Consider the following 12,743-nt stretch of genomic DNA (forward strand, 5'->3'; position numbering starts at 1 on the left):
TGTTTCTACTGGAAAACCAAATGGTTAAGTGACATGAGGAGGCTCCATAGCTTTTTTTTTCTTGGTGATTCCTGCCTAACATACTCAGTTTACAAATCCATGTGGTCAGGTGGCCTTCCTAAATACTACCAGGCTGTAAATTCTACATGGAGTCACGTCTCTGCCATCACACCAGTAATGAAACAATTTTTCACTTGAAAATTAAACATTAATTCATGAAAGAGTACACAGTCTGGCTTTATTGTTTTCTTAAAGTTGTGTATGTCCTCCTGAACCAATCTACAAGAAAACTTGTTTCTGTAAGTAAAATGAGCATATCTGATTTCCAAGCTGATATATAAACTAATATCAATTTTAGTCAATTTTCTGACCAAACCAACACTTCAAACACATCCCCTTCAAGCAAAAGAAAGGGGAGGGGAAAAAAAAAAAAAGGAACTGATGTCGTTAGCTGAGAAAGACTAGTATTAAATGTTTCTAATGAAGCTGCTATCCATGTTGTACCCATATGTATCAGTTAAAATATTACTCATCTATTTCTCACATTATCATCAGCTGAAGAGGTTCGCTCTGGCACATACATTCACTAAACAAGCTGAAGGAGCATTACAAACAACAAAGAACAAAAAAAAGTGCCACCCACCCCATGTATTTCCATACAGGACTGTTAGTACAGGACAAGCAAAGAAATCAAATGCATTTACTGGCTAGCCATGTTCATCCATTGCTAACATTTACAGATAGAAGTCTGTGATCTGTATGATTCCTCTTTTATAACACCAAGGGCCCCAATTCCACAATCCTGAGGCGTATTTTGCATGCTGAATAGTTCCATTACAAACAAGCTTATGGAGAGTACCCACAGTTAGTTTTAACACTTGAATGAGGCACTATAGAAGGGGCAGAATCAGACTCCAAATAAGGTAAAAATTAATAGGTGAGGAAGAAATAATTCATCTCCTGTGAACATCTATTTAATTGTGCAGGTTTGCAGCAAGGCTGAGACCAGTCCTCTACATAAAAATGGACTTTGCTGTTTTCTACTTCAACTTCTATCTTATGCAACAACTTCAAATAACTTAAATAATAAATGAACAGCCTATTGATATTGTTTTAACATTCCCCTCTGTAACACAAACAGCTGCTTTCGGTCCTGTTCACATTTCCATTCATGTCCTGTATATACAAAGAGGGTGTTTGTGTCATTGAGTGAATGAGAGCACTGAAATCAAACCAAATATTAACCCCCAGAATTACACAGAAACCTCTGTTTCTATTCCCTGTGTAAAGGCAAGGAGTCCTTTCTAGCTAACTCTACACATGCATCTTAGTACTGAATTGCAAAATAATAAGTTATTTGCAAATGATTACCTCCCCCACTATGAAAACTCTACTACCTTATGGACTGCATTAAAGAGATCTGCTATTTGAGAAGCAAAACAGACAGAATTTAACCTGTCAGCCTGCTCCAGCCCGTCTGTTCCCAGTGCTCTCTTATTTAACAGACTAAATGTACAGTACAAGGTTCTTCAATGTTAATCACAATGATTACCTTCCAAAAAGCACAAGATAAAGCCAGCTCTTTTATTTATACACATAAAGCTTTTATCTTTACTATCTCTGACACTGAATGCCGTGTTTTATTTGGTTAAGAGGGACTCAATGAAAACTTCTTATAATCCACATTACTGCACTTTAGTGCAGATTCCCTTCCCAGAAATACCCACTCCACACTGCAAATATATTATGCCACAGAACTGTGTCAGAGGGGGTTAGGAGCTTCTGCACCAGCACTGTGCCACAGTTTGGCTAGCCGGCACTGTGGTCTCTCGGGCTCTGCTGAACAAAAAGGTACACTTATACAGTGATACCTTCTATCCTGATGTGTTTCCACTTCTCTCTATCGTTCCTTACTGTCCATTTTATTGCAGAAGTGACACAGACGTGAGACATGAGAGCCACAGTATAGTTACAGCTCTTGTGGAAATTTCTTCTACAATTTCAGGCTAAGGAATGTCTTACACTTAAATATGTATAAGGAGTATCTCCTAGATATAGGTAATACAGACAGTGTATTAGATTACTTCCAAATAGATGATGTCTATTGGGAGAAAAAAAAAGACTGGAAAACACATTTTTGTCCATGACATATGGAAGAGAATAAGTGACATGAAACAAGCGTTAGTAACAGCATTTAATAGGTTACTGACATTAACATCATTTAATGCTCAGGTATCACAAGGATAAAAAAGTACAAGGACCTATATAAAGCAGAAGAGCATAATAAGGTAACTGTTCCACATGACAGAAGCAGTTTATGGATGCAGCTCCAATGGCAACTACTACTGTATGTGATCTCAGTGTTACTTTCAAAATTGAAGGCTGCTGCTTTATTCTTCACAACTACAAGTATGATATAACTATAGTTTTATTGCCATACTTAAGACAGTACAGAGCTACCCAGTTAATATATTCATGTTATACTACAACATACTCCTTCACTAGACCTTGGCACTGCTGCCTAGACTGTAGCTTAGAGGTCCTGGATATGTTTTGGATTGAGGTCATGAAGTGAGTGAAAGTACTAAGTGAGGGAGAGTAGCGGACAGCCCCCTTACAGGAAACCATGAGCTCAGGAAAGCTATCTAAAGAAAACAAAGCTGTTCAATAACTGTTCTTCCCTTTCAGAGATAATGACACTTAGGCCAGAGTATCACAAACCTGTGGAAGAAAACAAAAAGCTGGAAGCTACTAAGAAGGTAACAATTAATTTCTTAAGCTCTTCTTTGCTGCCAAAACAGAAAACAAAACTGGTAAACCCAAAATATACACACTTTGCAAAGTCGACACAGCCTAACCAAAATTACTGTAATTCACAAGTACCAGGAGAGACCAGCTCTCCTTTCTGCTTTTGAAAGAGAGCAAGTTCTCATTCATACCCTAATGGGTGACAGTAAGGGAAGGCATTAACAGCTTTTTCACCAGTAAGTTTTGTAATTGTGCAACTTATGGTTTTGATCATAAATGCAAGAATACAACAGTCAGGAAAGAATTTCTTTGCTTCCAGCATCTCTTCTCCCTCTGAAGTATTAATTTGACTACTGCCAGAAACTGTGTACTGGTTTTGTCAGACTGACTACATCATGGCTTACGTTAATTTGAGTTCACAGAATTTGGGTAAGTATGAAAAGCACTGCTCTCAGACGTTTCTTGAAGGATCACTTTAACACATTCCTTTAATTCAAATATATTGTTTAGCGGGTTTCACATAAATGCAGCCTAACCTTCTCAGTGTAACACTGTATGCAATACTTCAACTCCTTGACATTCTTTTTTTCGTCTGCACCTACCACTGTAAAAACAGCTTCAGGATTAAAACCACAGTCAAACTCTGCCTACGTGCCACAGGAGAAAGGCAACATGGCCACCTGATCAAGATGAGAAAGATTACACACCTGAAAGTAGTTAGAGTGGTTAATCTGCTACTACACCTACAGTAACTGGGTGTAGCTGCGCCCTTTCTAACAATGTCAAGGTTGTACTCATTTAGCCATCCACGACACACAAAAAGACAAACAGTTTCTGGCACTGAAACCTACCTCAGTGTACTTAGAGCACGTGGGTTCTCAACAATGATTCAGAGCAGGAGAAGGTTGAGGTCACTCCTCGGCCAGACATGACAACTTAGGACAAAAATATTTTAACTCCCTGTGGGTTGGTTTGGTTTTGTTTTGAAGCAGTGCCTCTGGCAAGCAGAAAGCAGCAATTCTTTTACTGTAGTAGAGAAGAATTTGATTTCTAACCTTAACAGACCTTCCTCTACAACAGACAATTAGAACAAATGCACAGCACAGCTGATTCAACTGGACCTGGAATAGCAATAAAGGCAATCCTTTCAAAAAAGCTCAGCTTCTGGTGGTTTAAGGTATTTTGAATTACTATTTCAATTAAAGGACATCACTTACTATTTCCTTTTTCACAGATTTCTCTAAAAATTAATTTGGATAAAAGCAATTTTGGTTTCTATATTTACTCACAAAGAGGCATGCAAGATACCAACTGCAAAAGAAGCTCCTACATTCACCATCCCACCATGTGCTTATTTAACCTAGATGCAGAAGGAGCTGGTGTGGGAGTGGAAAGCAATGGAAAAAGCAATACAATTTGCAGTTAATATCAAATCAACATTTCCATTTTATGCATCCTATGTGCATCAACTAGGCACTGCACATTCAAATATATAAGCGAAGTACTAAGTATAGGTATTTGGTGACATACACTGACTCAAGAATCAGACACACACAAAATATTAATAATTATTAATAATTATTACATGGAAAATACTAGAAAACAGCAATACTGACAGGTTATGAGCAGTTCATGAAATTCTGATGCACAGCTGTATCCCCTTCTAATACTATTAATTTTTACTAAAATCTGTATTCAGAAATACGAATAGTTCTCTTTCTATTAAAAAGAAAATTGAAGCTTTCCTCAGTATTACATTTCTCCTGTACTGTTTATCTGGTACTGCTAGCGAATATTATGTGCACTGCTGAACAGCTGTATTTTGTATGTCAGCAATCCTGAGTGAAAAAAGTAAATGCTCTCAAAGCATGCTTTGGTTTCTTGATGATGTAATGGCCTACAGACAAACCATTAATAACTTTCATAGTAATATGTTGAGTCAATCTTTATTATTTTAAACAAACACAAATCCATAGAAACGGTCATGAAACAAAGCTGAAGCTGATGCACTGCATATTTACAGTCACGAACACCACAGCACAGTTTGGAGCAGAAATTGAGAATGTTACAAACACATGAAACTCCAAGAAAATGCAGCAGGCAATACGCACCAAGACATGGATAGGACAATTAACACCCACTCTCATGGGAAATATTACTTTTGCTGAGTGCGGAATTTGGACACAGAATAATTGCAGCACAGGAAACGATTTTTTACTAAAAAATCAATTCAAAATAATTACTTTTCAGATGTGAAAGAAGAGTTTTAAGTGAAAACCTGTTTTTCTACCCTACCAATTGAAATACTTGCATTTCTTTACTACAAATATGTTGGCTGTCTTTTCATTTCTGATGTATAAAGTTCACTGCTCATTTTTCCTGTGCCCAGTACGCACAAAGTCTGAAGTCAAGTGAATGTCCATATTGAATGGGGATGTAAAACATAAAAGCCCGAGCTGCACATTACAGATTAAGAGGTGGTTTGTTGGACACTTTGCAGTTACTCTGTGTGTCCACATCATCATGCTTAAACATTCTTAAACACAGACCTTAGGCTATACTCCCAACTCCTAAGTAAAACAGGGTGCACAGCATTTTGGCTGCCAGAAAATCTTCTTGTATATATTATATGCAGTAAATGGCAGGAATACAGTTAAATAGTCCATTTTTTACATGTATGCTTTTAATATTTGAAAGTTTTAACATATGCTTCCAGCAATTCAGAACCTTCTCATTTATCAAACACCCCCGCCGGCTCAGGCAGTGCTTCCACAGATGTTTCCCTGTGCAGCACTGACAACTTGAGCAGCCCACATTAGTACTATTTCTGCAGCACCACGTCAAGCTAGAGAACTGGTCAAAATTTAAACTAACCCCACCTTTTTTCCTTTTTATACAGGTTTTTTTAATTAATTTGTTTCTTGACCCAGTTCACAGTTGGCCTCGAAAAGAGTTGCACCAACCCAACTGAACACAGAAGGGGAGAAGTGCATCCCAGAAGTGACCTTTTAGAGGACACTAGTAAGCACTGGGTGAAGACACCACAAAGACTGCCACAGCCATTTCAGCACTGCTCATGGATGGGAACGATCACTGTGGGGGCAGTTACACAGTGCTTCTGTTTCAGCAGCAAAGCAGGCTTGAAAAATTGCCAACCTTGCTTACCTTCAGCTACTCATTACCGTCTCATGCCACATTTTTTCAGAAGGTTATTTTTAGCCTGGATTATTTCAGTAAACTCTTTCACTGCATGACACCATAAACCCTTAGGCTGGCATTGAAGGGGCTGTGAAACACAGCACAGGGAAGGGACCTAATATCCACCTTTTTAATTGGCTCCACAACAAATACCAGAACTACCTGTAGATACATCTCATGACTGCAGTTTAGCAAGAAGCTTAAATAGATACATTAAAGGCTGTAGATCTATTTCTAAGTTCAAAGTTCAGTTTTCATTTCAAGGCAGTTTGCTTTTTTGATTTATTTTTAAACCCTGAATCAAAAGCTATATTCACCTCTCACCATGTTAAATCAAACGCATGAATAAAAGAAAATGTCCACCTTTCACCAATATTTTAAACAAGAAAAGTTTGTAGAAAGCAGCAATTCTGGTTTCATTAGACCAACTGGTGTAGTTAGTACAAAACCAAAAAGCCTTTCTGGTAAACCCTTCTTCAGTTAGCTCAAACCTATATTCTTGTTAAGAACAACATTCCCTCTTTACAGGTACAGGATGATAATAAAGGAAGAAAAAAATTTTTGAAAAAAATTAATCTGACTTCTATAATAAGAAAAGCATTTTAAAGCTCCAAAATCACTTATCCTGTGATAATGTCAGTAAGGAGAAAACATCACAGAAAACATGGAATAATTAAATTAGTCCACTGATCATTACTGTAAGAATTCTACTGTATGTACTGTACTGACTTATGTTCCAGTCAGATCACCTGCTACCATCTCAAATCAACACCAAGAATGTGAGTCTTCAACTTCATTCAGGATTCATTTCAGGAATTTCAGAAGCAAAATAACCTATTTGTTGGGGAACATAACATAAACAAATAGTATACACTAATGTGAAAGGAGACACAAGTATGAAGTAATAAAGTACAGTGACAAAAAAAGATAACGAGATGGACTAAAATCACATCAATATTATCTTTTCTTCAGTAGAATAAGTTAGGTAGATTTATTCATCTGGAAGGTTAGTGCTACAAGTCACCCTAATTCCCTGACAGTCTCTGAAAAATGTCAACAATAATGAAATTAAAATAGTATTATGCAAGACACCAATAAGATATCATCTGGAGTAATATGCATTTCAAAACAGGATAGGACTGCTGGGCTGCAGTTTCAGTAAGTCACTAAGTTCACACAGGAAAATGAAATCTCAAAATAGCATCTTTGATAGCAGCATCAACAGGCACACCAAGAATCAATTTCAGCTTTCAGGGCACTCTAAATGCTGGACATCTTCCTCCTCACTACTCAAGTGTTTCTACTTGCTCATATTAACTTCTCTGTTCACTGAACCCTGCACTGAGCCATTTCAGCATGCCAACCCTACAGAAAGTTTACCACTTGTTTTGTTGCATGTACTCCTTTCTGCGTTAGTGCCTATAATGGCTCAGCAGAAGACCAGATAAGCACTGAAGCCAGTGCAAAGGGAGAAGATGAGAAAACTGTTCAGGGATTTTTTTTTTTTTTTTTTTTTTTTTTTTGCTGGGTACAGTGAGCACAGAAACTAGAGCAAGGTATGTCACAGGAGCAAAGCGCTGGGTGAAAGGACTAGTAGTACATCAGCTCACTTTGCTCCTTCAAACCACAGCCTAAGTACATATGAGTTCTCTTGAAACGTTTTTATGGGAAATTACAGAGAAGCAATTCACTGCTGCACATGCAGCAGTAGATAAGAACTTGATTGTATAGGAAAGTCAATTTGGAGTGCTTCAACACAGACCCAAGTGTGGCTTCTGATATATTGACCAAGGCAAAATAGACAAAAAACCGTATTCTTGTGTACACAAAAAGAGCCAGACATATAAGACATTCCACTTAAAAATAAATATTTTTTTTAAATCACAAAGATCAAGCCTCACTCCCATACACTTAAGTAAGTATCCCTCAACAGCTGTGAATTGCTCCTTTTTATTAGCTGGCAAGCAATGCTTTGCTAAGCAGGCACCAATGTTTTGCAAAGCACTGTGTGTACACAGAAAAGATACAAAGCAAGAGGCCTGAGTTTAAAAGTCACCTTGGAAAAGACACTCTTTTGAATAAGGATTAAAATAGTTGAGAACATTCGTGATTCAAGATGACCATTTTCTGTCAGGGAGCACAACAGTTAACAAGCCAGGCTCTTCATTCTTGTGGTTATTTGTCCTGACATGTCAGTATTGGCAAGGGGAGATTCCAGTTACGTTTTTGCGGGGCTCAGCACACATTACACAAAGAGCATAGCAATTCACCCAGTCCTCCTCACCCTGCTGAGGACAAGAAGGTTATCAGTATGGAAGACACGATTAGGGGTTTCTCAAGCAGGCTCTTAGCAAGAAACACTACGCAAAACCTGTTTATTATGTTTCCATGCCACTATCGCTGCTGAGCTCCACCCATTCCCGATACATGTTTATACAGGTGAATTGCCAAGGAAAGACAGAAGAAAGAAAGAAAGAAAGAAAGAAAGAAAGAAAGAAAGAAAGAAAGAAAGAAAGAAAGAAAGAAAGAAAGAAAGAAAGAAAGAAAGAAAGAAAGAAAGAAAGAAACTCTTCCTCTGCACCTGAGCCTCGCAGTTTAATTCTTCACTTGCTCAGATTCATAAAAACCTGATAAAATGTCAAAAAGAATTTCCTTAGAAGTGAGCAAACAAAGGACAATAAATGCATGACAAAGAGGTAGCAAACAAGGCTATGGGAGTTAATTATTGCCAAGGCTAAGTGTCTAATTTCTCTTTCACCATACAAGTCTGGCTACCTGTGAACACACCCAGGTGAGCTTGAAGGACCAGACACCACTGAAAGGAAATGACACAATGGGAAAAGAATCCAGGAGGCATCCACGAGGTCTCAAACCTCCCAAGCCCTTTGTCTTAGCCTGAGGCTGGCTCTACAAAAGGGTAGGTATGAACATATGTGTAATTTTGCTCACCCTCTCTCCTTCTCATCCACCTTTTTGAGACCACATAACTAGGAATAGGAAGGTTTGAGGTGTAAAGCCAACCCATCCAGCAAAGTGCCACGCATTTCCTAGAAGAGGCTGAGAGAGAAGCAGGCAGGGCAGGAGGGAAGAAAAAGCTTCTTGTATCAGATTCTGAAATCACGACCTGCAGGAAAAAAGCCCCCAGGAGCATTCACCGACGGCAGTGCAGGAGGTGACCACCTTTGACATTTCCACTGGCTTTCTACCAAAGGATTCAACTTCACTCCAAAAGAGAACAAATGCAATGGGTGTTTCAGAGCCCTCCTTGGGCTTGGAGAAACAGATCAGCTCACTTGCATATAGGGAAGTCACTAATTATATAGTATAGTCTTACAGCTGTCAAATTCGCAACACAGGGGCAGCACCCAGGTCAGCAGAGCAGCCAGGGGCTGATGCATCTGGCCATCTAGTAACACCTATGATCTTCAACGACACAGAATCCCTCTCTAGGTCAAATGCCCTGAGGTCTGTAGTTGTTTTCTTATTTCCATATTACAGACTTAGGCTCACTATCTTTCTAACATTTTTCCAATCACTCTCTGTAGTGCTGATTCCCAAACCATGGTCTGGAAATTGGCAGCATTTGGCAACCAGTGCCAGGAACCACCCTTAAGAGAAAATGACAAATTTGTTTCTTTGGTATGGCCTGTAAGAAAGTCTGAGAGTTCATAGTGTTCCTGTGGTGCTTTTGGTATTGTTCAATACACGTTAAAACATAAACTATCACAGGAAGTGATCAACTGCTGGCACACAAAGTCTGTGGTTAATCTTTGAACGTTAGCTGTAATGCTATCTTAAAAGCTGCCTGACTACAATGCAGACTTCTTTCCTTTACATGCTTTATTGCAATTATATTGCCTATACCGACTATTAACAACCTTGCAGCTGGAGTCACCAGTCCAGCTGGTGAATGATCACCCCTCGCATGTAAACCAAATATTCTCTAATTTATTCTTTCCCAGCTGACCAGGAATCATGTCTGCAATATTAGGCGCTGTCTGCAATAAAGCAGCAGATCTCCAGCAGATAGGTCCAGTTAGCCTAAATGCAAGGGTGAAAGTACTGCACACTGTGTGAACTCCATCTACCTACTAAAACGTACTGGAGAAAGTCTACAACTCAAACCAAAAGCCCGTACCTTTCACCAGTGACAAATTATCTAGTCAGAGAGTGGGAAAGAGCACTCCAGTGCTTAAGTCACATGCATGTACTTTTGCCTTTATTTCCATAAAAGCAGCTTTTTGTTTGACTGCAAGTGTTTTTGTTCAAGCGTAGTTTCTAAGTTGGCCTAAGCTGACCAGACCACACCACGGCCAAAAGGAGCAGCCCTTTACTTCCCCTGCCGCTTGCATTACCAGGTCCTCCTTTGTGTCAGCTGTCAGGTAGCTGACCAGTGATGTGGATGACAAATAACACTACTATAAAGAGTTTTACAGCAAATGGTGGATTGAAAAATCCTCTCCAGTAAAAGGCTTCAATTCCAAGGATCTGTAAGACCTCTACTTAACCTGATGACCAAAGACTGTATCTAAGACAGCATACAAGCCAGAAGTGATGGGTCTAATACATCACCACGCTGCTGAAAAAGCATTCATAATGCATATACTCAACTGGGAAGACTGAAGTTTCCCAAGACTGCTACTGAGAATTTCAATTCCACAAGCAAGGAGTCAGCAAGGATAAATGGGTGCTGGAAACTTCAATATTAATATCAAACTTATGTCCAAGTTATTACACTGATCTGCTAAAGCATGTTTTGGACCAGTATTGTAAGAGGAAGGTATTTCACAAAGCAGAAGTAGATTGAGGCTTACCAGCAGAGCAAAGAAACCAGAACTGAAGAATGAGGGCATTCTGCACATGTAAATTCCAATATGCTGTCACAATGTAGCAGGAAAAACTAGACTTGTAAACATCAGATTCACTGTACAAAATGCTTCCTACTAGCCGCTTGTCACTGATACACTGCCAGTCTTGTTTTTATTAAATCAATCTAAGTAAATTTGGGAAAGTACATCAAATAAAAGACTGCTCAAAGTGGGTGTGACTCGCCTCAAAAAATAATTTCTAAAAACTCTTGTGATTATTAGAATTATAGCTTCTTTTACTGTGCGTCTGTTGAAAAGCCTGGTGTAAAGACTGGGTAAAGAAAAAGCACACAGCACTGACTGATTGACAATTGATTTGGCCCACATCAGTCTATTTATAGCTTAATGTTTGGATGATATGGTAAGTTTGGGGTTGGACTAGATGATCTCAGGCAGTCCTTTCCAGCCTAAACAATTCTGTGTGAAGAGTTTGAAAATCAATGTTGTTTAATGTGAATTCCTCTGCTGGTACGTAGTACTGTTCCATTCAGTCCCCAGCAAAAAAACTAGGAAAGGGAATTTAAACTTGAAATATGCTTGTTCAGGGTTTTAAAAAGAAGCAAAACCCATGAGAATTAAAAATTGCTGCTTTGCATCACCTAAATTCCAGCTTCCAAACTGCATACTGAAGACAGCACGGATGCTTAGGAAGTCAAACAAAAACAGACGCATACCAAAATTTAACATGTAAAGCAGTGACAACTTTTGGCTTTCTTGACTGACTAATATTTCTTCATGACCCTCATCGCCACAGAAACAGGATAACCCAGGCCACTGACCACCTAATCTGTGATCTTGCTTCCAGCAATGACCAATACCTGAACCTTCACAGGAAGGACAGAAAGTTCGCAGTAACCTATGGCCTCTTACGCAGTGTTGTATGCACAGACACTGAGTTTGGCAGTCCTAAGCTCAGTACATCTGCTGGGTGATGAGAGTTGTCACACAGTTACTTTCATTCCTTTTTTAGGACCCGCAGCAGTCAAATGAAGAAACAGGCCATCTGCTCCCTGCCACAATGGGCACAACACAAAGTTCTCATTTAAACCAGTCTGCTACAGGTAGTCAGTATAAATCAGGCATTTTGAGCAGCAGTTGCCTCCATTAGTTCCTTAGTTACAAGATCTTACACAGTTTTGGTAATAACCTTTCAGAAGATACTGGTACACATCTTAAGCACTGGCCTTCTCTCCGCTTGAGATTTGAGGCATAATTCCCTTCAATCACCGTGACACAGATTTAGTGGTATTTCTATGTGTGTTCCTAGAACTATCCTATACTCTTCAGGTAGAATCTCACCAGATACTTAAGCCAGATACAAGAACACTCGTTCATTCATTCTAAACTCAGAAAACATTATTTGGAGAACTTATGGTGTTGGAAATCTAAAGCAATCTCATATCAGTTACTCAGCTTTATGAGGCACTGCAGCAGTGGTTCTGCCTGTAGTCATGTTCACAACTGTCATTAATAACATCCTGAATGCCAGTAAGCAACACATACAAACAGCCCCTGAAACAGGGAAGAACGACACATCTACTCAGAACTATTGTGCACAGAAGTTAATTCAAGTGACAAAACAAGTATGCATTTTGGTCTTACCTGGCCCGTCACATAACACTGCAAGAGCAAAGCAGCATGTGACGATGCGAGCCCTTTATTAAACTGCCAGAGGTGGCACTTTGACCTCTGTCTGACCTAACATAAATTTAAGAGAAACATCCTAGTGATAAACATCAAAGACTTTACAGGACTATGTGGAAGGCACCTGTGTGAGTCAGGAAAACTCAGATAGAATGGGGTGGGGTGTTACCTTTATTTGCAGTGTGCTTTACAGCAGCCCCCTAACACCACACGCACGCTTGCTCTCAGGGATGCTGGGGCAGAATATGGGCAGCACAGCCAGCTAGAGCATCGGCTTCCTACATG

At 39.2% G+C, this 12,743-nt stretch overlaps 1 protein-coding gene across 11 annotated transcripts in view; it reads right to left on the reverse strand.

Annotated features, from left to right (window-relative positions):
* The window catches only part of RAD51B (RAD51 paralog B), a 489,201-nt gene that overhangs the window by 295,726 nt on the left and 180,732 nt on the right, over positions 1-12,743 (reverse strand). The window lies entirely within an intron of this gene.

This window comes from Harpia harpyja, chromosome 3 (genome assembly GCF_026419915.1).
Source record: "Harpia harpyja isolate bHarHar1 chromosome 3, bHarHar1 primary haplotype, whole genome shotgun sequence".
Lineage (NCBI taxonomy): Eukaryota > Metazoa > Chordata > Aves > Accipitriformes > Accipitridae > Harpia > Harpia harpyja.